Source organism: Microtus ochrogaster, linkage group LG7_11 (assembly GCF_000317375.1).
Source record: "Microtus ochrogaster isolate Prairie Vole_2 linkage group LG7_11, MicOch1.0, whole genome shotgun sequence".
NCBI lineage: Eukaryota > Metazoa > Chordata > Mammalia > Rodentia > Cricetidae > Microtus > Microtus ochrogaster.
Window position 1 is genome coordinate 16,806,018 of NC_022032.1, and position 25,786 is coordinate 16,831,803.

Consider the following 25,786-nt stretch of genomic DNA (forward strand, 5'->3'; position numbering starts at 1 on the left):
GAAGGAAGGAAGGAAGGAAGTTAAATTGGTAAAAGTAGGGTCAAAGGGTTTTAGACTGTTCTCCCTCCAAAGAAGGTTCAGCAAGGCTACTAAGAAGACATTGAGTCAACTTAGCCATCAGAAGAGACTGTGCCTCCCAGGAACAAGCAGTTTTAATATCCTTGCTTTTCTCATTCATTGGCCAGAAAGCATCCTCTCAGATGGGTGGACAATGCATACCATGAGTAGGTTTCAGAGCTTAGCAGTCCGATTCAAGATGGATAACTCCCCCTGCAGACAGAGACCCGTAATGGGTGTATTTGGCCAGCACAAATGACTCTTCTCAGCCCCTCTGCTCTGCTATCTACCTCAAAGCCCACCTGATACCCCAACAGCTCTCTCTTTGATGCAGTCTCTCAAGCACTACTTCCTTAAGCCTCCATCTCTAGAACTTTTCTCTACCTCCTCTCTATTATAGATTAGTCCCTTAGATGCCTATTCAAATTTTCATTATCCATCATTATTTTCAGGTATATTAAATCCATGATTTTGTAGGTTCACTAGAAATTAAACACCTGCTGTTTACTAGGATTCACCCATACCAAAAGACAGTGCAAAGAAGATTATGCTGAGCACGTTGTTTCCTGCTGTACCAGTGTTGAGTTGTGCTGTTACCAATCTGTTGTGTTCCATTTATTGTGCAGCCCTCACTATCTGGCTCTGTATCCAACAATATATGGAATTGCTTCCTAAAGTCATCAGTGTCTTTTTAACTGCCAGTCTATAGACAATTTCACAGTCATATGGTTGACTTTCCTATTCGTTTTATATTACTGATCATTTATTTCTTACATTTTTGTTTTATCTAGACCACTGTGCTATAATGGCATACTTTCTTTTTGTCTAATGGTTATTTCTTTTCTATATTTCCTTATATATCTTCCTCCAGTTTTTTAGATATTGCCATTCCTCAAGATTATAACCTTATTCTTGTATATTTTTTTATTCTGCTTTCATTCCTGAAAACCTTATTTTCTTCTGTATAAGGACAGCTTTCATTTATTGATAGAATGTTACAAGATCTTAGCTTGACACTCTATACTTTGTTATATTCTCAGGGTTTAGTTCTGCTGGGAAAGGGAGTCTATGGGTTTTCCAATGCTGCTACCAGAAGACATAGATTTTTTACATGAAAATCTCAATGCTAGACACAGGAAATTTCCTTATTCATCAAGGAGCTCTCAGAGGCACCTAAGATAGCACACACTATTGCTATTGGTCTTGGTACTCCCTGTAAGTGGATGGTAAGATCCTATTTCTAAAGATACTACTCACTTGGAATGCATGACACAGAGATATCAACCTCAAGCTGATCAGGAAACCCTCCTATTAACTAATTTACATAATGTCAGAAAGTATGCAGGATGCAAGGAGGCGAAAGACACCAGGGTTCGTTTCACCCAGCCCTGGACCCGGAATGTTACAGTACAGACTTGCTGCCAAGATGTGCCCACTGGTTCAATACTGATATGATTGTAGGGGTTTCACCCACTTTCTGATTGGATATGAGGCCCACTACACAGAAGGATTCAATGACTGATACTGTGAACGTGGAGAAAATCCATGACTGGAGAAGTCTTAAGGGTACTCTGCCGTGCATCCTATTTTGTTTATTGGTCATGCCACCACACTGCCTTCTGAATATTTACTTTTACACGCATAAACCTGAGCTGCTCTAAGACTGAAAACTGGTTGAAGTATCAAGTATAAACTACTCTGTGTGCTCAGCTGTGGGTGGATCATCCTTCTCAACCTCCCATCATCTAAAACTCAAGAAACCTCACAGAAGAGAGGGTAGAGAGAATGTAAGAGCTGGTGGATAGGGGGGAGAAATGTGGAGTGTTGACTTCTGAATATGACATAGCTTTTGCGTACATCAACGTACAACAGCAGTAGGTGTCTGCACAAGATGAAGCCAATCAAAATTCCACCATAAATTGGGCAAGAGCCTTAAAGCTCCACCCCTATCAGAGGAACTATCGGCGGTTTGTAGTTGCTGGGGGAGGAAGAGTCACTCTCTTTTGGAAATGTGTCTGCTGGTAGGTTGCTCACGCCCTTGTGAATAGTTACACACACGTGTGCATATTGAAAGCCTTAATTTGGGCTATTTAAAATAAAACAAAAAACAAAAGGAAGACATGAACCTGAGAGGGAGAGGGAAGGGTAATTGGAGGGAGGTAACTGTGGCTAGGTAAGATTAATGTACATTCTATAAATGTTTGAAACTTTTAAATAATAAAAATATTTCCAAAACAAAAGAAATTTATTATTTAAAAATGTGATATAAAAGTAAATAGGCTCTTATTTATCAAATACATTCTAGTATGATAAAAGGGTGTACATAATTCATAGAATACATAGGTAGGGTAGCTAAGTTAGATTTAGGAAAGTGGAAAAGTTTCTCACAAGAACAAAAGGAGCAGAATATAATGATGGTCTGAATAAGGGCAGAAGTGTTCTGAACTAGGAAAACAGCTCGTTTGAGTAGTTGCCATTCTATCACATTCTGTTCTATTAAAATAGCTCACGTTGTTGATGGAACTAAATTAAAGAAAAAAGAAACTGTTGGGGCAGAGAGATGTTGTGTTCAGTTCTGCAACCTTCGGTTCTCACATTGCAGTGGTAACAAACCACTGACATGTTTCATATTAGACCGAGTTTTGATTTCTAGGACTATTTAGAAGCTTATTCTGCACTAAAAATAGCGTAAAAACAAGATATATTGAGGTAACTAGAAAGCATACCACCTTAGTTGGTCGAATATTATTGAAGACTACAATGTGCCATGTGCATTAATTGTTAGATGATAAAGCTTGCCTTAACTATATATGCATAGCCATATTAAAACAAAACTGTAAGTTAAAATAAAATAAAACAAATTTAGACCCAGGTATATGTAAAATATGTTTCTATTGAGTAGTAGTTTTCTGAACTACCATATCACTGAGTTTTATGAGCAAGAAATCCTTTCCTCTTTGATTTCTCTCTCCCATCACAGCCAATCATTCTGTTCTAGGCACAAAGTACTCCTCGTACAAATTTACCTCTTCCGCTCCATTGTCACCATCTAGATCAAATGTTCTCAACCTATGGGCTCTGACCCCTTTGTGGATTGAAACACCTGTGTATGAGATATCCAGCATACCAAATATTTGCATTATAATTCACAACAGCAGCAATAAAAATAATTTTATGGTTGGGGGTCACCACAACATGAGCCACTGTATTAAAGCTTTAAGAAGGCTGATAACCACTGCTCTAGATACACACCACCATCTCTTTCCTAACAGCTTTTATTAAATTATTGAATTGTTATAGCTTCTTACTCCTCTTCCCCTGTCACCTCTTTTCTCCACGCTAAACAAGCTTCATAACAGCAAGTCAGATAAAGGTGATCTGCATCTGAAATCTCCAGAGATCTAGCATTCATCTAAATATAACTACCATGTATTCTACGAAGCCTCATGTAATCTGACTTTTTCCATATTGCTAATCTCATCTTGGAATGCTCAATGCTACTTCTCTGTCCCCACTACTTGAAACACATTAGATTTGTATGCTTTCTCACATATTTCTATACTCAAGGCATACCCTCTTTCCTCATCTTCCTGTTGCTTACCCGCATTTTACCTTGAGGACTTCCTCCATATACTTCAAAAACAGTGACATGCCTAAGGACCATGATGTGTCTACAACTATGAATGCCCAGTCTCCATCTCTCTGCAGGATTCCAACCTCCAATTTACTTCTATATTCAAACAACATTTCCATGGGGAGGTCTTGTCTTGCTAACACATCATCCCTTCTTGCCCTTTTGTGCTATTTCACTGTTCTTCCAAAGGCTGTCACCACTTGAGATTGAAGTATACGTTTATTTATTGTCAAAATCCTTTCTTAAGATTTCTGGAAGGTTCTGTCTTTGACTACTTTTTATTGCTTTTTTAATATTTAGAATAATTTTCGATGCACGCTTAATAGATATTGTTGAATGGAACATTTGCAAACTGGAAATCTTTACTAATTAACACTTTAAAAGTATAGATATTTATTAATTAGAATAAATTAGAGAGTAGTATTACCCACAATTTTGGCAAAGCAGCTAAACCATATATCATATGAGAGGAATCTTGTATATTAATGAGTATATGGGAAAAGTTATCGGCAAATTAATATTTACTAGTAACAAATTAAAAATACTTAAAGAATAATTAGCATCTCAGCATTCTTACATGCTACTCTTCTCAAATTTATCACTTAATGTGTCAGCAATATACTTTGAATACTAGTTATATATTTTGTCTTTTTCCTCAATCTCAACACAACTTTATAAATACAATTACTGGACTATAAGTCAATATAGATGCAAATTCTACCACTTAAATATTATATAAGATTAGTTTTATGGAACAAGGTGAATGTTAACCCAGTGTCTTATAAAAGATTAATATTTGGTGATAAAATAAATCTTGAAAATCTATACATATATTTCAAAGCAGTTTTAAATTGTTCTTTTTTGGCAGATTAGTAGGTTACATTTTAAGCCCATAAATTATTAAGAAAAAATAGTAATGAAAGCTCTGATTTGTTTAGATTTTTGAAATATTTTATTTTATAAAATTAAATTTAATAATGTAATTTGCACTGTATTAATTGATGATAAGTCTATACTAGTTAAATTTAGAAAAGATTTGAATAACAGTATTTTTTTCAAAAGGGAAGACTTCAATCATAAATTGAAGGTATAATAAATTCCAGTTATTTTATACAAACAAAGATGTCACTCTTTCTAAAAAGAATATAATGGCCATCACTTTAAGTCAACAGCCTATAAATTAGATTCTATTTATAGTCATAAAATTTTACTATCTATGATATGTTGTCAAAATATGCCAGACTCAAAATATCCTCTAAATATCAAGTTGATAAAATTCTCTAAAAGTCAATTAATTTATTCACAAGTCTTTTCTTCAGGAAAGATGAATTGTTTGAGGTACCAGGCTACCCAGAGTACAGAGCCCCTGGCGGTAGTGTAAGCGTGGTGCTGGTTGCAGATGTATAGTTTCATAGGGGTTTTTTTTTTTTTTTTTGACCAATCATTTAATGCCGATACGTTTCCTATGAATCTTTCCACTAACCTTCTGATAAACAAATCCTAATGAGACAAAAGTATTTCCTACTGAAAGAAGAGCTGGTATGTTGTAAAGTGACAGTGGGCAAGGTTTTCTGGATTACTGTTATGATAATCCTCATTTTCAAATCTCTTTCTGCTTCTTTCGTGTCACTCAGAGACATGATGATCTAATCTCGGGAGGTAGAGGGAAACTGGAGTCCAGGTTGGCTCTTCAAATTGTTGATTACATTTATGGATGTTCCTTAGTTTTTAATAGGGCAGTGTTCTGATAAATCTACAATATGTTAGGAACTAAAACTGCATTTAATATGGCTAACCTATAGATAAACCATGCGCTATCAAGCAATGGTCACCTACCCTCTTCCATGTGGATTTCTGAGACCTGTGGCTTGCTCGTCAAAACTCAAAGTTTGAAGTTGTGGCCATCAGTATTGGTTATCAAGTATAGAGGATACAGAATCACCTAGTAAACAATTCTCCAGGCACACTTGTGAGATATTGTCTAGATTTGCTTAGCTTCTAGGAATGATTATGAGGGATTGGCTTGATTAGGTTAAATAAGGAGGGACAAATCTTAAATGTGAGCAGATCTGTTTCTGTGGGTTAAGGTCCTGGATAGAAGAGAAAGAAGAAAGTACTATGTGTGATATTGGCTCATGATTCTGCCTCCAGGCTTTCTTACAATGATGGACTGAACCCCAAGAGCCAGGACAGCCTTTGTCCCTTAAATTGTTTATGTCAGGACATTTTGTCACAAGAAAAGGAAATAAACAAATACAGAAGTACAGTTTTTAATGTCTGAATATACACTTCAGATGTTTTATCAGACAGTTGAAAAACCATTTTCAAACTGAGGCCCATCTCCATGAGAAACTGAGCAAGTTCAGTTTAACACCCACTAAAATGCCTGAAGTTCAGTTGGCAATTTTGTGTAAACATCTTGGGTGAGGCATTACAATTTTTATATTAACTATAATTCATAAAGCTGATTAAAAGTTGCAGACCATTAAACTTTTCATTAAAAATGTTGAGACCAGCCTGGTCTACAAGAGCTAGTTCCAGGACAGGCTCCAAAACCACAAGAGAAACCCTGTCTCAAAAAACCCCCCCAAAAATTGCAAATGTTGATTTTTAATAAATGCTCTGGACACTAGCAAAAATATCTGAAAACATGAAAACTAATTGAAAACAAATATGGTAACAATTCAAATTTTCTGAGGCTAAGCTTTTTCTAGCCCAGAAGGATTCTGCAGTCCTTCAATAAGCCTACTAAAGCATCTAGCAGGAGCAATTTGAGGTTAGAAGGCAACAAAAACAAAATATGAAAACACTTAAACACTTACATTTAGTACCAAATGTTATCTTATCTTGATTTCCTGAGAAGAAAAATATGTATTGAGTGTCTGTGTAGAGAATTCTGTTATACAAGTACAAAAAAAGATAAAAGGAAGAAAGAGAAAAATGAAGCAAGGGGAATACAGGAGTCGAGAATGGGAAGCTAAAGTGACCATCAAAAAGCTAGTCCAAAGTAAAATGAGAATGGTAGGGACCAGTCAGAACTGTACAAATTATAGAGTAGCTCTGACATGATATGCATGCACTTGCAAGTATATGTGTGTGTGCATAAATATGTGTCTACACATTTGTATGTTGTCATGGTGATAAAAAAAACCAGTAAGGAAAAATAAAAAAATAATTTAAAATTTATTACCAAGAGAGTATGATATAGCCCGAGCTGGTCTTCAACTCACAACCCTGCCTCAGCCACCTAAGTGCTGGATATATAGGCAAATATCACTCAGATGTAAAGTTATTACTATTGTTCTGCCAACCAGACACAGTTACAAACTGTTCTCTAAATTGTTATCACTCTGCCCATTGATTAGTTCAGCTCTCGACCTCATCAGAGTTGTTCCTTTATGCAGTGGGTAGTGGTTAACCCAAAAGCTCATCGCTGGTCAAAGTGTATAGAATAGCTTTTTATTCTACTACAATGAATTAAAACCCTACCCAGTTGTTTGCCAGTTTCTATGGGATACAAGCTGGAGCACATAGCCTGGCTCCATTGGTTCTCTGTTTAGGGTCACAGGAGGAATAAATCCAGCTGTCTAGTGGCCCAAGCTCTTTAGAGATCTGGGGAGAATCTGTTTCCAGTCTTCTCCAGGTCACTGACAAAACTGAGTTCTGTCTTGTTGTAGGACTAGGGACTCATTTTTCTTGTTGGAAAAGACAGAACTCAATCCTAGCTTCTGGAAGTTTCTCCTACTCCAGAGACCTCAGCTCTCTTAGCAGTCCACCTTAGTATGACATGTGCAACTCTCTCTGTTGTTCACCTCCATCTTCTTGTCTCAAAGGCCATGTGTTTAGATCAAGCCAAATTGGGTTGATTATGTACTACTGGACTGGAGCCATTTCCTTAAAGAAAACTGACTCTCCCTCCCCTAGAAACCATCAACTTCCATAACTCCTCAGTTAGAAATAGAGGCTCCAGAATATCTTCCAATTTCTTGGGAGACTTATTGAATGATTTGATCACATGTGGCAGTGAGTTCCTAAATATGGCACTCTTTCAATTCCAAAAGATATTGTTTCATTCCAGTTCTTCCTAACCTCTGAGTCTTAGAATCTTCCTGACCCCTCTTTCACTGTGGTTTCTGAGCCTTGGTAATGTGGATTTTTGTGGCTGAGCACTCACTTATTCTCTACACTTTGGCCAGCTGCAAGTTTTGGGGTTAACCACTGTCCACCACACAAAGGAACGTCTCTGATGAGGTCGAGAGCTGAACTAATCAATGGGTTGAGCGATAACAATTTAGAGGGCAGTTTAAAACTATGTCGGTTGGTAGAACAATAGTAATAACTTTCATCTGAGTCCTATGAGCCACATGTACTTTTTTTTTTCAAAAAAAATATTTATTTATTTATTATGTATACAATATTCTGTCTGTGTGTATGCCTGCAGGCCAGAAGAGGGCACCAGACCTCATTACAGATGGTTGTGAGCCACCACGTGGTTGCTGGGAATTGAACTCAGGACCTTTGGAAGAATAGGCAATGCTCTTAACCACTGAGCCATCTCTCCAGCCCCAAGCTACATGTACTTTAAAAAAATAAATCAGAAATACAGTGTGAGAAATTTAGAAGGAAAGAAATTAAACTAATGTTGGTTCTTTATTCTACCTGAGACAAATTTTTTACATGGCTCTCAGTAGTTGCTGAATTTTTGTGAGCCATATTCTCTTATAAAAATAAGGCACCACGACAGCTATCTCACAGGACCATTGATCACCAAGCAATAGAACTAAAAGGACCAATGAATATTATATCACTATCCTTGTGGATGACCTGATCACAAAGCTATCTTTTATCTAGTTCTTGCAAAGCTAGATAGGAAAAATATGTTTTTATTTGACTTGGATCATTTAGACAAAGTGTCGTAGTACCTATTCGGTTTTAGGGTTGTAGAAAGAATTTTTTTCCCTTAGTTTGTTTTGTCCTGGTCTCCAAGATCAGTTTCACAGAAGATCTATGAAAGCAACATACAATTACAAAGAAAAACAATCAAGTTGCAATTGACTGAGAGTGCAAACTTATTAAGCTACTTTCGCCTAGTGTGTTGAATAAATCACTATTTTTGACCATCAGACTTCATATTTTTAAGAGTGAAATACCTGGCCTTCAAGAATAATAAAGTCAATTAATCTGAGTGAAAGAATGCATAGAGAACGTCTCAAAATGCTTCAGAATAAAGCACTATTGTTGCAATTATGATAATGTTATTTGTGGTAGCACATGATCTTGACAACTGTGGGTCATTTCCACATGGCATTCCTTCAGCACACGTATAATAACCATGGATGGTATCAGGTCGATGGTATATGGCTTCCTTAGTGAGCACACTTCTACAAAAGGTGCTATAAGGCACCCAGTAAAATGCTGATGTAGTCACATTCCTTCCTATGATGAAGTGAGTGCACAATGGTGACTGGACAAACACAACAGAAATTATTAACAAGAGAATGATGTAGAATACAGTACAGATGTGAAACAAGTCTTTGATATGTTTGCCATTAACTAGCTAAAACAATTCAGCAACCTTTCTCAGCCTCAGAAAAATGTGATTATCGTTGCCATCATACATTCCCTTTGATAAATGTTTCATATAAAAGATTAAGAATATTTCAGTCAAAATGGGAATAAAAGGGTTTTTTTTTTCTGAAAGTCCAGGCAAATGTTAATATTTTGTTTCCCATATGAAAACAATCTGTATTTCAACTTTTCTGGTAGATAAAAATGTTCTTAAATACTGGATTATCTGTTTGCCCGCAGAGATATCCAAGGAATGAGCATGAAGATACTGTAATTCTGAAATCTTTTTATCTTTCTTTAACCACATAATTGATGTTGTGAGTCCCTTAATGACAACATGGCTTTGGTACCTAACCACTCATGCTTACATGTCAATATTTTGCCCACAGACTTAATGAACTGAAATGCATGAAAAATCTTGTGGTATATTTCTATTTCTGAAAATATGACTGACCAGAAAGTCTACATAACTCCAGAGTTTATAAAACAAGAATGTTCAGTGAGGTTTGACAAAGGCATGTGTAACTGTAATGGACAAACCTACATGAAAACGAAACAAGTTTAAGTGAATAAGAGATAAGTAGAAGAGATAAGGAAATGGGCAATGGCCCACTATAACCCGAAAAACACACCCAGAACTCTGTAGAATACAGTTGATCTGAGACCATTTTCAAAAAGCCAAAACCCAGAAAAATGGAAAAAAAAATACATAGATGTATTCTTAACATGGGTGACAGTAGAAGGAAAATATAAACATTGCCCCTGCTAATTGAATGTTTAGTAGTTGGCTTGAAGCCTGAATCCATTGTGTTTATGCAGACCTCAACTCCCAAACCCCCAATTACAATATGGAGTAGACTTAAGCCTGTAATGCTCACAGGGACCTAAGTAAACAGGCACAAATCCTACCAAGGTGTATTTAAAATGACAGCTGGCTTGCCCATAAAAATAAATGAAAAAAGCAGGAATATAGTGGAATGTGCTCCTGACGCTTAGCAAAAATAATGGTCAATCTAGAATTGTTTACAGAGCTAAAATAATCTTTGAAAAAAATGAGGACAAAATAACAATAAATGAGCAGGCAGATGAGTCTGCTTCTAAATATTGCCCCTCATTAAAATAACTCCCGAAAGGTGTGTTTCTAAATGAAGGAAATGGGCCCTATAAGATCTGAAACATGAGGGTAGACAGAGGAGACAGGAGGCTAAAACTTTGTGGAATATGATTAACACTGTTTAAATTGTGGGTTGTGAAAACTCATCTACAATTTCAAAGCATGACATTTATAAACATGCTCTAAAACGGGTGATGGAAAATAAAGCTATCTAAAGACATTGAATTTGAGGAGAAAGGTATTAAATGACTTTAATTTAGGATTGACATTGTGTGTATACCTCTATTTTTATTTAGCTGTTCCTTGAGAATTTCATACATGAGTACTGTATTTACATTATTCCCACCGTTCCCACCTCCTACTTCTCCCAAGTCCACAAGACTCCCAAGACAATATATAATATTGCTGTCGCTTTCCTTGCCATCCACAATGAGAAGGCAAGTCTCTGTTGCTGAAGACACCGCACACTTGAGACACGGGACTTGGAGAAATTTAGCTGAGAACTAATTTTCATAGCAGAGAGAACTCTGCAAACTTCTAATGCAGGAAAGGATGCAATAGTCCTTTCCAGTGTAAAGCTGGGCAAGCACAAGGACGAGAATGGCAAGATACTTCCAAAGGTACAGGAGTGGCACTAACATACCGACAGGAACCAACAGAAGAGCAACTGCACATACACATTCATAGCAGTTATGACCACATGTACAAGACTGCTGCAAACCTAAATCAGACAAAATTCTAGCATGGAGACAGAAGTTGAGCATAAAACCCTACCCCCAGCCATGGAGTTACAGGCAACAGTTAGCTGTGGGGAGAGAGAAACTGTTTTCTCTAAGAGTATAGCACCTGGGGAGCTGATCATACTCCTTTGGAAAGCCACATATTCCAGAATATTTGAGCAACACAAATTGTTCTAGATGGGTTCAAACAAGACAAAATGTAGGTGAGAAAGCAGAGGTGGATTTGCAAAGAGATCTCAGAGAGAGGGTCAAAACGCATTCTAAACCGGGCGGTGGTGGCGCACGCCTTTAATCCCAGCACTCGGGAGGCAGAGGCAGGCGGATCTCTGTGAGTTCGAGGTCTACAAGAGCTATTTCCAGGACAGGCACCAAAAAAACTACAGAGAAACCCTGTCTCGAAAAATCCAAATAACAAAAAAACAAAAAACAACGCATTTTAAACATTCTCAAAGAACTAATAGAAATTTTCCATAATTAAATAAATAAATAACAGTTGTATCAGTGTTGTAAAAAGTAATTAATAAATGTAGAAACAATCCAGGCTAGGTGGTGCGCACCTCTAATTCAGTCACTTAGGAGGCAAAGGCAGCTCAACCGGTTCTACATATGGAGTTACAGGATGGCCACAGCTACACATTAAGACAAATCCTGTCTCCAAACAAAATTTAAGTAACTAAGATTTTCATCTTTATTTGTTAAACTTATGAGAATTCCTTTCCATGAAACAATTAAAAATGATATTCTTGATTAGAATTAAATGATTTTGCAGAAACTATGGAGACCTTTTCTTTAACAGACAAGACACTGATTTGAATAGGATTTAAGCAGCCTTTTGCGGAAATAACATGTCATTGATGGGTGATTGTGTTAAAGGAAGGCAATTTACAGCAAAATAATAGCCTAGTGTGTTTGTTATGTATGTAATGACGTTATTTTAAAACTTTAGATTTATGGGAGTTTATTTCTAATGTGTTTTATCAGAAAATGTAATGTAATTAACAAACTTTGTATGTAAGCCCTATGAAACTCAAGAAGGCATATCTATTGCACATGACAGGACTGACTCTACCCAGCATAGGACCCGCATGTATTCGTCATGTTTCTGCCAGTAGCTATGCACAGTCTAGACAGGAGGAGATTAGAAGCAATGAATGCTTTTCCTTATGTTCAATACCATTGATCAAATAAGCTGTCTGTGTCCATATAACAGGCCTGAGAAAATAGTGTAGTTTTGTTAGTGGGAACCTTCCAGAATCAATAACTTTTCTAATGAATATAAAAGCCTGGTTGCCTTGCAGTCCAAATTCATGCAGTTGTATTGCTTGTTGTAATCAAGCGCTGGCATTAGCATTCTGCTGTAATAAAATAAGCGTTTAGCAATGCAGTCCTCAACCGCTTATGGCATTGCAACTCTTTGTTGGAATATAAAGCAAAAATGCCTCCTGCAGTAAAAAGCAATTCATTGGCTTTTCTTTATTTTTTAACTTTTATCACCTATGATGAGCAGTCGCTATCTATTCAAATATCGCTGGGTAAAAGTTAGCTCCCTCCCTTAGCAAACTGAAGTTAAATCCAAAGCAATAGGTTTTTTTTTAAACATTTAACCAGTTGCTGTAATGAAAACAATCATTATATTTTATAACGGGTATAAAAGATTTCAATTGTATAATATACATTTATTTTGTATAATGTCTTTCTTATTGCTTGGAGTTGGTAGATGTATATGATAGGTGTATGACTAGCCAATAGCTATCTATCTGAAATGCAGAGGTGGCCAACTACCTAGATATAGTAAAAGTATGATACATGTCATACTAGACTTCTAAATATGCTAAGCCGAGAATAATTGTATTTATAATTGTATATAAAAGGTGAGGCATAATGATTTTTTGACTCCCATAACAACTATTTTCCCTCTATGAAGTATTTCAAACCCAAGAAAATTACAAAACCTGTGTATAAGATTAAGAAAAATAGACGTTTCTTTTTGTGAAAGGGCAGGCCTCTCACAGATATTAACAAAACATGTCATTTCAAGTTGCAGAAGCTCAAAGGTTAGGAGTGGATTGGGGGCATGGTAGAAGAGAGGTGGTGGGAGTGATTGGGGGAGAGGAGGGAGAGGAAACTATATTTGAGATGTAAAATAAACAAATAAATTTAAAATTTTAAATGAAAAATATCCTATTATAAGTAGTTATTTGAATTGAATTGGTTAAATACTTGATCATTACCTTTTGTTGTCTAATACATCACCCAACCTTGCTGATTTAATATGGCATAATAAATGATAATAATATTAGCTCTCAGAAGTCTGAAGCAAGATAATGAAAACATAAGATCAGTCTAAAGTACATAGTGAAACCATGTGTCAAACAAAGAGACAAAAACAAGAAAACTCTACCTTGCTTTTCATTATTAATCTTATCATAACCTTACTTTGAATGTTTTACAATCAATAGACTTGCTTATAAATTAGCTTCAGGATGCAGTCTATGCTGACTTAGTTAATAGTGCTTCTGATTAGTCAGCTTTCCCTGTAAAATAATTTCAAGAATAAGAATGACTCTGGTAGGTAGATGGTAGATAGACATATATAAATGATTGATAGATATATACTTGATTAATAGTAGGCGATTGATAAAAACAATGATAATGGATGATGCACAAATAAGTGATAGGTAGAATATATATATATATATGAGTGGTACAAAGACAGAAATGATAGATGGATAGGTAGATAGACAGATGATATGATAAACAGTAGAGCCATGTACAAGTATTTGAAATTAAATTAAGCAACCATCCTCAACATTAGAAGAGTTTCTTCTGTTCAACATCTTTAGAGACATACTCCTTCTACTTCTGGTTGAAGACCTGTGTATGAATTCTTTGCATACAGATATTAGAGCACCTCCTTTCAGTGTTTACCATCATATTTTTCAATTTACCAGTGACCTCAATGTATGAAACTTCCTGAAATCCTCTGCGTGAGTTCCATCTCTTCTCTTCTGACACACTGAAGCTTTCTCAGTCCCATTAAGACGATTGTTGATGCCAGGTTAAACTGTCAATGAAACAAGCCACTGCTTGCCTTCTAATGGCTCATTCTGTAGGTCCCATGGCTTTACTCATTTCCCAAAATTCCTTTGTCTCCCTTAAGTACATGTTTTTATAAAGGCCACATGATGAAAGTGGTCAAACTAACAAATGTCAACAGAGTTCTGATCAGAGATAGCTACAAAAGGAACTCCATGTAAGAGTTTTCGTTTTTCATTTCTTCTAAAAATCTTAAAATATTTTTATGGATCTGTTTTGTTTACATATTTGGTTTGTGTGCATGTGTGCACATGTGCACATGTGTGGGAGGCTTTGGAATATTAACTTCCAAAGGAAAAGGAAAGCATTTCAGTAAAAGCAGAGAGCATTCAGGGAAAATGTTGGACTCCAAACACAGTAATCTGGAATTGGGGTGCTCCATGAGTCTTTATGTAACAATGGTCTCTACAGTGCACAGTATGTGTGCTATGTGTTCAAAACCAAATCTACACTGGAGTCCTGTAGGAATCCCTACTGCCAGTAGCCTTTAAGTTACCCATCCACTTGGACATGGCCTCTTATACTATTTATGCCAATGTAAAGTGTGCATCTGGCCTCTTTTCTGGCTGTGGGATTCAGTTGTTGTTTTCCATTCCAGCAGAGGATGTTGACTTGTGAGTCTACCCTAAATAAATAACCCTCTATTCTCTACTATTCTCAATTCTGAGCTAGTGTGGGACTTTCTGAAGCATCCATCTTCACTGGAGCTATGCAATATAACATATGCAAGCACTGGCAGAAATTGCATAATTCATTACATGTTCAATTTTTAATTAGGTTTTGGTAGCTGAGTGTTTAGAAAAGTTTTTACTGTTGTCTACTGTTGTCAAGACCTCCTTCTCCTTGTTTACTTGTATGAGTTGAGACTCCCAGTTTATGAAAGAAAGGTACAGTTAAGACCTGAAAATTAAGGAGATCAGAGAAAATGGTCCATATTTCTGCAGATGCCATCATGGAGAGATGATCAGAAGACTCTCCAACTCTGTTTCTGCTTAAGAAATGTCTTTAAGAATTTAGATTTAGCCAAGTGTGGAGTTCATTCCTATAGCAGCATCTTGGGATATGGAGGTCAAAGCTATGGTCAAGGAAATGGTCAAGGCTAGCATGAACTTAGTCTCAAAAATCAAACAAAGGCCCCAGATTTGACCTTGGACAAAGAGGATGTCTAAATTTAAAAGAAACTGAATTACATGGTACTGATATTCTATAATCTGGTGAAAGCAATACACAAAATGTAAAAATGTCATTTCATTCAACTGAAACTTAATCTGATTGTGTGTGGGGTGTGTGTGTGTGTGTGTGTGTGTGTGGTGTGGGGGTGTGTGCCGTGTGCATTTGTATGTACTGGTATACCTGAGCGTGTATGGGTGTAGAGGGCAACCTTATGTATTGTTCATCAGTTTTCCATCTTATTATTTGAGACCAAGTCCCTGACTGACCTGACAGTTGGCCAAGAGGTAAGGTCCCAGTAATCATTGGGATCTGGTTGTCTCTGTCTCCCTCAGTAGGATTGAAAGTGCAGATGACTCTGGCCAGTTGCTTCTTCTTGAGTTCTGGGGATCAAACCCAAGTCCTTGTGCTTGCAATGCAAACACTTTATTAACTGAAATACCTCCTCTGCCCTGGCAATTTATGCTAATATCTGCCATATGCACAAATCTTTTACTAAATCCCCTTCTCTACCTAATCAGAAAGTGAAGAAAGTCAGTAGGACAAGAAGCATATAGTGCTGTCCTGTCCCATAATGATTTTAATAACAATTATCCCAGGAACTTTATGTCTTATATTTTAAAATGTATGTTGGCTACTATGAAACAATGCTATTGGGGAACACAGACCAAAAAATGAACCTGTTTCTTGATTTTCTTTCTTGACTCATAAAATAGAAAGATAAAAGTGTCTGTGAATTAGCTTGTGGTTTTTTTAATACTGAGAAAAAATTAATTTGAGAAAAGTTTAAATTCTTCATTTTTATATTTACCCTACTTGAATTAGACTACCAGACCTCCTCCTTTCCAATTTGAGGTCAACCAAGATACATAGTCATCATTAACTTAGTGACATTTTCCCTTTTATCTTATTATTGTTTTGAAGAACTTTCTCATATATATATATATATACAGACACACACACATATAATTTTAGAGAAAATATTGATTTGTTGTCTTAAAATACTCATGCCAAAAATCTACTGAAACTATTTCAATCAGATAAGTTATGTATTATGTATTTCTAAGTTATGTATTATGGGTTTTTTAAACCATGTTTGACTGAACAAAGATTGATTTTTAACAAAAGCATTAGAGTACAGAAAACCAACATTTTTTTCTTTAAATAAAGACAATTAAATACAGCAGCATTTGTTGAAAAAAAAAAACACTAGTAAAAATGAATGTCATATAAATATAGAAAAGTCCCTGAAATGAATATGGCAGAGTCAAGCAAAAGATAAAAGCAAACACACAGTAGTTAATATGTCATTAAAAATTATGAAGCAGAGCTGTATATAATTTCCACTTTAAAACAAATTTCTTATTTTTTTTCCAATTTTGGGTAAAAGCCAGAAAATAAATCAAAAATTTAAATCAAGCTTATTTTTCTAGTAATGTTTGGCCAACAATTGCTTTAGTGATCATTGGGGCTGATCAATTTAATTGGATGTCAGAATCAATGAACCATAGGCCAGTGAGGTGAATTATCTATGTAAGCATGGCCCTTTTTTTCCCTAAAGGATACATTGAGTATCAAGAGTTCCGTTTGGCTTTTCACGATGTAAACACAACATCTAAGTAGGCAAACTTCTCCATTGAAAACCTGCAGTTCTGCAATGCCTGGGGGTTATGAATTATACCTGGTGTGTTTACAGATTTCATCTGAATTATTGGGTTGATCATCCAAACTCATTTGGCTCCTTCCCTTATAGAACCCCTCAAGGCTAAATACTCCTCAGATATTTGCCAGCATGATTAATCCGGGACAATGAAGGGAGACTAACTCTAGAAATAATGGATGGACTTTAGCCACAGCCTATCTGATAGATGCACACATTGCAGATAGCACCTTAGTCAGGAAGTCAGACTGATTAATGAGTGCAGGCAGCTGAGACTAAGTGGCAGTTCAAAGACAATAAATCTTAGTGTGTACCCAAGATGTAGCCAGCTCTTCTGAAGAAGACAGGGAGGCAAATATTGGTGCAGAGGAATGAAGTATAAAAAACAGAGTTATCTCCAAGAAGTTGGCAGAAAAGTTTTTAGAAAACCCTCAGTACTTTTCACAGAATACAGCAATACATTAAACCACAGCATCAACCACAGGAAAGTGTATGTTACAAAGAGGCCATATAATGATTTCATGTACTATTTTACCTTAATTTTAAGAGATTTTTGAGATTCTAATATAACAAAATCGTTCGTCCTTCAGTTCCCTCCCTCCAAATCCTTTTATGTTCCCCTCCCTTGCTCCCTTTCAAACTCTTTAACTGTTGCTATACATTTGTATGTGTGTGTTTTATGCATAATATATTTCTAAATGCATGAATTTTGAACATAGTTTTTTAACACATGTCCAGATTAAAGACAAGCACCAGAATTAAGGAAAAAAATACGTTCAATCAAAGATCAGAGCATTCTAGAAAAACTAACAGTTAAAATGAATGTTTTCTAAAAAGATTTGGTTTAAAGATGATATCGCTATTATTTTATTTTTGGTTGGGAGCCTAGCCTTCCAATGGCTGAGCCATCTCTCCAAAATATAATCAAAATATCTTTAAATTAAAAAATTGTTTTAAATAATAATCATGACAGTAATAAAGCTGTTTTTAAGAGATTATGTGGCTCATAGACTGATTATATTTTATGTTGAAGTAATTTTTCTGTCTTTAGTCTATTTGGCTTAAATTTCTTAATTAGTTAACTGACTAATTGATGTTTTTGAGACAGACTCTCACTTTATAGTACAGGCCAGTCTGAAACTTGCTATTAGCCTAGGCTAACCCCACAACTTCCTATTTAGCCCAAGCTGCCTGGAACTTCCAATCTTCTAAGTCTACAGTCTCAGTTGGTGGTCTGGATGACAGGCATATGTCACACCTAAGAAACAAAGCACACTTTAGAGATAAAGGTATATCAGGAAAATGTCTCATATTATTCTGTTGAAAAATCATCTCTCTCTCTCATCTCTGCCACCACTCTGTGTGTGTGTCATATTATGCATGTATGTTTACAAGGTGCACATGTACTTGTGTGGTGCATGTATGTAGAATATGGAAGCCAGAGGTCTTTTCCTCTATTGCTGTGGGACAGTGGTCATTTATCCTGTCACTTGTATTATTTTTAATAAATGCTGATGGGCCAGTAGCCAGGCAGGAAGTACAGGCAAGGTGACCAGGCGGGAAGTAGAGGTAGAGCAATGAGAATTCTGGGAAGAGGGAAGTTTCAGTCTGCAATCATGACCCAGACACAGAGGATGCAAGATGTGACTGCCTTGCCAAAAAAAAGTACCAAGCCACATGGATAACTCAGACAAGTATTATGGGCTAATGTGAGTCATAAGAATTAGTTAATAAGAAGCCTAAGCTAATGGGCCAATCAGTTTATAATTAATATAGACTTCTGTGTGTTTGTTTGGGACTTAATGGCTGTAGGACTGGGAGGGACAGAAACCTCAGCCAACACTCTATGGCATGGTGCCTTAGTTTTTGATGTAGAATCTGTTATCTGGGATGCATCAATATCTACCCACTCAGGACTAGAGTTATAGCTGTGTGCCACTGCACCTCTCCTCTTGTGGATCCTGCACGTCTAAACTAAGGTCTTCTAGTTTCAGCAGATGGCACTTTCCCAACTTAGCTGTCTACCTAGTTCTCCCACACACTGCTTTCATATTGAATGTTCGCTCCTCAAATTTGATAAAGGTTTTGATGATCCCTATAAGAAAAAGATGATCTTTAATTTCATCACACTGTCCCTGAAGATCTTAAGATATCACTTGACATCCTAAACCTTGAAAAAAAAGATACACTTTGCCATGGAATATTTGGTGAAATTGGTCATGATCTGATACTCATCACTAACTGAACTACTTGAAAACTTCAAGGGTTGATGGCTTGAGGCACTGGGGAACAGGGGAATAGTCATTCCCAATTTCTGCTGAATTTTTCTGCTTCCGTCCCATGTCATTCTTGGAAATCACACATGGCATATTTTTGAGGTTGCTCTCACTAATGCATATCTAAGAGGAAGAGTAAATAAATTCATTTTCAAACTATGTATACATATATGTTTACATATATTATATAATGTTTATCTTCTTTCTTTTTCTAAAATGTTACATTTTTACTTATTTATTTGTTGGTACATGCTGAAGCACATATGTGAAGGTCAGGGAAACAGTTTTGCAGAGTCACGTGTCTTCTTTCACCTTGTGGCATCCCAAAATGGAGCTCAGGTTTTCAGGGTTGGTGACAGGTGCCATTACTAATTGATCTACCTCTCCAGTCCTTTCTCTTTTTCTTAAAAGACAAAACAGTTGCAAAAGTACATAAGCCAGACAAATCTCACTTTGAGAAATCTTTTCTCATCTCCTGGAAATGTTTCATCAACAGAATGCACAGGAGCAAGTCTGAATTACAGAGCACTCAACCCCAGCCTGCCCTGGCAGACAACAGTAGCATCTAAACAGATGGTGAACTGGATCCTTCTTTACAGAAAAATTCACATCTACCAAATTTTTTTTAAAGCAAAGTCCTTAGTCATTCCCTTTGAGGACTCTTGCAGACAAAAATCTCTATCTTAGAGTTAAGGACAAGAAGGAAGTTTGCTAGTGTTCTAAAACAGGTCAACTGGCAGGAGTCAGGTCCATGTTGACACTCAGAGCAATCTGCTCTTTCTACAGTAAAGTGTTTGCTGAGAGGATCCCCAGGAAAGGATGCTGGCAGTGGAAGAACTACAGTCAGATGAAAAAGACATCATTTCCAACCTAAAATATATAGCCAAACCTTTAAAAGGCAGAGTAGGGAAAAGGTGTTGGGCCTTCAGTAATACCATTTAATTAGGAAACTCAAAAATATTTGAACAAAGAGGAGAAAATAATTTCTGCCTCTGGTCTCCTTAAAGCTCATGCCCAAGGGCTCTGAGAGTCTGCGAACATGGCAGAAGTATTTTCTCTGGTACTCGTGGCTGTGAATGGGCCCCTAGAAGGGACTGCTGGTTACACAAAGCAGATTACAGAGTATTCAGTGAGTAAGACGTTGGGATTTATGACTGAAACAATTTACCTTTGAATTACCCACGCTGGACAAAATGAGTACAAAGGAGCAAGAAAAGCAACATGAGGTGAGGTAATAACCTTAGCCCAAGATGTTCCCACAGAGGAAGGTTGAACAGACAGAATAGGAGGTAACAGTGGGACAGAAAGTGCTACTGGCCAGCACCTCAGGAGTCCCTGGCTTTAGAATTAGATTTCATTAATTGGAAACAATAAAGTGAATCAGCAGAACAAAAGCCTCAAAAAGAAAGAAGCACCTCCTGGGCATGGATAAATCTCAAAATGTAAGAGTCTCTGAGCACCTTTGGTTGCTCTTCAGTCATAAAAGTAGAGTACCTTTTACCGAATAAGACAGGAAAGGGGGGAAGTCTAAATGTACCGTGGAATATTTGGAAGGGATGGTGTCTACATGACATGAAAAATAAAGGAAAAGACATGTCATTTACCTGAAAATGCATATAAGCAGCAGTTTGATAACTCTTGATAAGCATTTCAAGCCTTGGTGCAACGTTGGCCTTAGGTCCTTTCAGGATGCAGTGACCCAATGATAGAGAAAACCCTTCCATTCCAGGCAGCAGCTGGAGTGCGGTAGGTAGCCTGTGTCTGTAATGGCCTCCTGGTTGGATTTTTGAGAAGAGCTCCTGTTTTAATTTTCTTATTGTTTTCAAGCGTCCATGGTGGAGTAGGTGAGCATGACATGAAAAGCGGGAATCCCATGACAGTGTTCTGCATCGTGAGCGATCGAAGGAAGCCTCTTCCTCACTGGGCTCAAGGTTTTATCATCAACACTGGAAGGAAAGGCACTAGAGACAAGTATTTAATGTTGATGGAATAAAAACAATCTAGCAAAGTGAAGGGTACCCAGGAGGAAGGAGGGAGGTTGCAGAAAGAGGTGATATTTCTAAGCCTGTTTCTAATATGCTTGAAGACACAAGGAGCCCTAAAACAAGAAAAAGATAATCAGGAGACTAGTCATCTGAAGCCATGAAAATGTAGATGGGAAAATTGTAAACATAATTAAGAAGAGACAACACTGAAGGGAGGGAAGTTTCTGTTATTAGGATTGAGGACTGGAGGGTCTGTGAAGAATGGGAAAAACAGATGCCCAGGAAGTTTCTGAGATGTTGGCAATGCAAATTCTTGGCAAGTACTGAAGGGGTTGTATCCTAGCAAATCCAACACTAATTAAAAATATAACCCGACAATGCTTTGCATATCTGTGATGACATTATCGTCCATGTGTGCGTGCGTGCACACATGGAGATGTGGGAAACTGACATTTGCTGTTTTCTTCTACCTTATTGTGTTTTCAAACAGAATCTCTCACTGAGCCTGAAGTTCAACAGTTGGCTAGACAGGCTGCTAGCAAGCCCACTCGGGCAACTTAAATTATGAGTATGCATGGCCACACCCAGTTTTTTACATTGGTGTTAGGGGTCTAAATTATATCTCTATGCTTGAGAAGCAATTATATACCAAATGAACCAGTCACTACGCTTCAATTGCAAATGTTTTCTTGTACACGTAATCTACAAAACTTTAAACCATAGGCTAACCTATCTTAAACTTGCTAGGTATAATTATATTAGCCCAAACTTGAGCCAAATCACCTAACTATCTTAAAAGGTACTAGATATTTTCCGTAACCTCTTGAATACTGTACATAAAATTTGTAATTTATATAAGTAAACTTTCACCCTATCACAATGGAAAAAATTAAACTAAACCGCTGGACAGTAAGCAGGAACTGTCTGTGTTTAATTTCTTTACCTGTATAGTTCTTACATTATATTTCTATGTACCTACTCATGTCCATTTAGCTTTGCATGTCTTATTACATGTATGTTACACACCTTACATACAGGCACACAGACAATCATGGAGGACAAAACAGGACATACAAGAGAACTTCTGAAAGCCTCAGTTTTGACCAAGTCCTCTTGATTTCCACCCAACCACAAAGAAAAAAAAATGAAGATAACAGACTAGAGGTTCAGGAAAGAGAAGACAAAAGGCTGTGTTTTCACTATGAAGCTAGAATTTCCCGAAAGGAGCCCACAGAAAATTAAAACAGAAAATTCCATCTTTATGAAAATAGGAATGGGGTGACACACAAAAACCACCGGGCACCAAGGGTGTGAGCCTAGGGTACCCTGAGCATGGCTGCTTCTGGGAAGGAGTAGGAGTTGCATTCTGCACTTGCAAAAGTGGTAAGCAGAGACTACTTGCTCATTTTCCTTGGTCTGGGGTTAAAGTCTAGAAGCAGGTGAGGTTAACCATGGAATTCCATATACGCAGGATATTTGGAGGAAGCTGCTTATTCCCGATGCAGCAGAACTTGCCTCCTGATGAAAGACAGCAGCACGGGACTTCAGAAGCTGGGGCAAAGAAAGGCACGGCTGTCTACTCGGACAGAGCACTGGATGACTTCCTAACTTAATCACTCATCTGACCCCTCAGGGAAAGGACTTCCTCTACTTACAGCAAAAGGCTAGCATAAGAAAAAAGAAACCATATTAAAAATGAGCTAAAATCTTTTCTAAGCAGCATATTAAAACATTAAAGAAACAGCACAGCAATATAAAACAAATAGTTAAAAAGAAAAGTTCAAAAACAAGTATGACTGTTGGGCAGACATTGTGACCTTCTCCTTTTTTCTGCTTTCTTTCTTCCTGCCTCCCTCCCTTCTTTTTTTTCCTTTCTTCGTTCTTTCCTTTCTTTCTTCCTTCTTTCCCTCCTTTCCTTCTGTTCTTCCTTTCTTTCTTTTTTCAAAACAAAATCGGAATTGACCTTTGTATCCTGCTTCCCCAGCCTTTCAAGTGGTGGAGTGGCAGGCAGGCATAGCCATGCCCTGTTGGATAAAATGATATATATCAACACTGATTAACAATAGCGCGCACACACACACACACACACACACACACATACACACATGTGTAGAATATAAGAAAACAACCACCACACTAAAAGATCCAAGGGAAAGGAGATGTGAATGTAAAGAAAAGACGTGAAAATCAAGAAACGCATGTGTTGACGTCACCATTGTGCTCAGATGGCTGAGAAAACTAGAGTGAGGTTTCAGTTCACCTAAAGAAGAGAGATTTACCCCAGATCCTGGAAAGCAGGAAGCAGCAGAACTGTAAAACGGGGAAGTGCAAGATATGGTCCCCAAAGGACATGCCCCCAGAGACCGACTTCCTCCAACAAATCCCCACTTCCTGCAATCCCACTCCCTTCCAGTAGTCTATTTAAAAATCCTTTTTTGAAATTCATTTATTTTATTTTTATGTGTTTACCTGCTTGCTATACACAGAGACCAGGAGAAGGTGTTAGGTTCCCTGAAACCCATTTCCTTCCATACAAGTACTCTTAAAGACTCAGTCATTGTGGTGGTCTGAACAGGAACGGCGCCCATCAACTCCTGTGTTTGAATGACTGCCTGATAAGAAGTGACACTATTAGGAGGTGTGTACTTATTGAAGTAGGTGTGGCCTTGTTGGAGGAAGAGTGTCACTAGGACTGGGCTTTGACAGACCTGGTGAGGCATTATCCCTTCCTGCTGCCTGGCAATCTGGATATAGAACTCTTAGCTCCTCTGCAGCGCCGTGACTGCCTGTACACTGCCATGCTTCCTACCATGAATACAATGGACTAAATTTCTGAAACTGTAAGCCATCCCCAATTAAATGTTTTCTTTTCTAAGAATGGATGGATCTAGAAAACATCATATTGAGTGGGAACCCAGACCCAGAAAGACAAATATAATAAGTACTCACTCATAAGTGGCTTTTAGATACAAAGTAAAGAAAGCCAAGCCTACAAATCACAATCCCAGAGAACCTAGACAACAGAGAGGACCCTAGAGAGATGTACATGGATCTAATCTACATGGGAAGTAGAAAAAGACAACATCTTCTGGGTAAATTGGGAGCATAGAGAATCAAGGAAGAGAGTAGAAGGGAAGGGGGGAAGAAGGAATAGGAACGAGGAAAAATTATATAGCTCATTAAAAACAATTTAAAAAAAGAAAAAGAGCTGCCATAGTCATGATATCTCTTCACAGCAATAAAACAGTAACTAAGACAGCCATCCAGCCCTGAAAGAGTATTTAAATCTCAAACTCAGCAGTAGGTTAAGTTCATCACAAGCTTGGAGCCCTCCGGATTTAATGGTGTCTGGAGAGCCCCTCATATTCTCAGGGGTATATTTTTTGCTAATCCTCTTGGGTAAAGGTCCTCGATTGATACCCATATCTTTCTTCACGGCTAACCCAATGTGCAGTGGGTGAAAGTCTCTCTGTGTGTCTGTGGGTGTGTCATCAGATTGAACCTGTTATCACAAGGTCAGTGGTCCACTAGTATTCAACCCTAGGACAAATGACAGCCATAAAATTCTGCAGCGAGAAAGTGCAGTGCAGGGATTTTATATGAAATCACACTTTAATTCAAGGAGCAAGGCATCACAAACTGATTTGGAGTGTCGAAAGATAAGAGAACATTGTTTCTATAAGAACTGCTCAAAACATACACTACTAAACCAATATCGGTAAACCAAAAGTCAAAATGGTAGGAAAAGATGCAGCCCAGAGCCTTCACTATGCCAAATTTTAGGAGAGGCTAAACGGGAGGCATGTGGGCTGTATATGTTAAAAACACAGCTCTAATAGAACTTGTAAGGAAGGTGGGCATTTTCTGTATAATCATTGAGCTCCTGATTGAAAAACTGGTAAAGAAAAAAAAGCAGTATAATGGGAGGAAAGACTGCCAAGAGAAAGACGGGTATAAGATTCACTGTGAAGCACAGTCCAGTTTTCCAGGCTCAGGGCCGATAGATAAAACTGTATTGTTATCTTATAGCACAAAGTATGGACATTGTGTGCATAAGTAACATCCATGATACAGATTAGTATCTGGAGAAGTTAAGTCATACTCATCAGCCGGTGTCAAAGAAGGAAGAATGACTTAAGAATGTGACATACCTATCTTTCCGACTGAGAAACGCCAAGGTGTCACCTTCAAACTACAGGATACTGTTTTATTCCAACTCTCAAAAACCATAGAAAGATCAGTTTCGACCACAAAATGTCTTAGGTTTCAAGAAACCACAACAAAACAAGCCTATAAACAAAATCAACGTTCCTTTCATGAAAATGCAGCAAGACAGCGGAATGCGTTGGCATAGTCCATAATCCCAGGCTGGGGAGGCCGAACAAGGAGCATGGAGAGTCAGAAATGAGCCTCAGCTGCAGAGACACCCTATGTCGCAAATAAAACAAAACCCAAGGCAAGACAAGACAAAGCAAGACAAGACAAA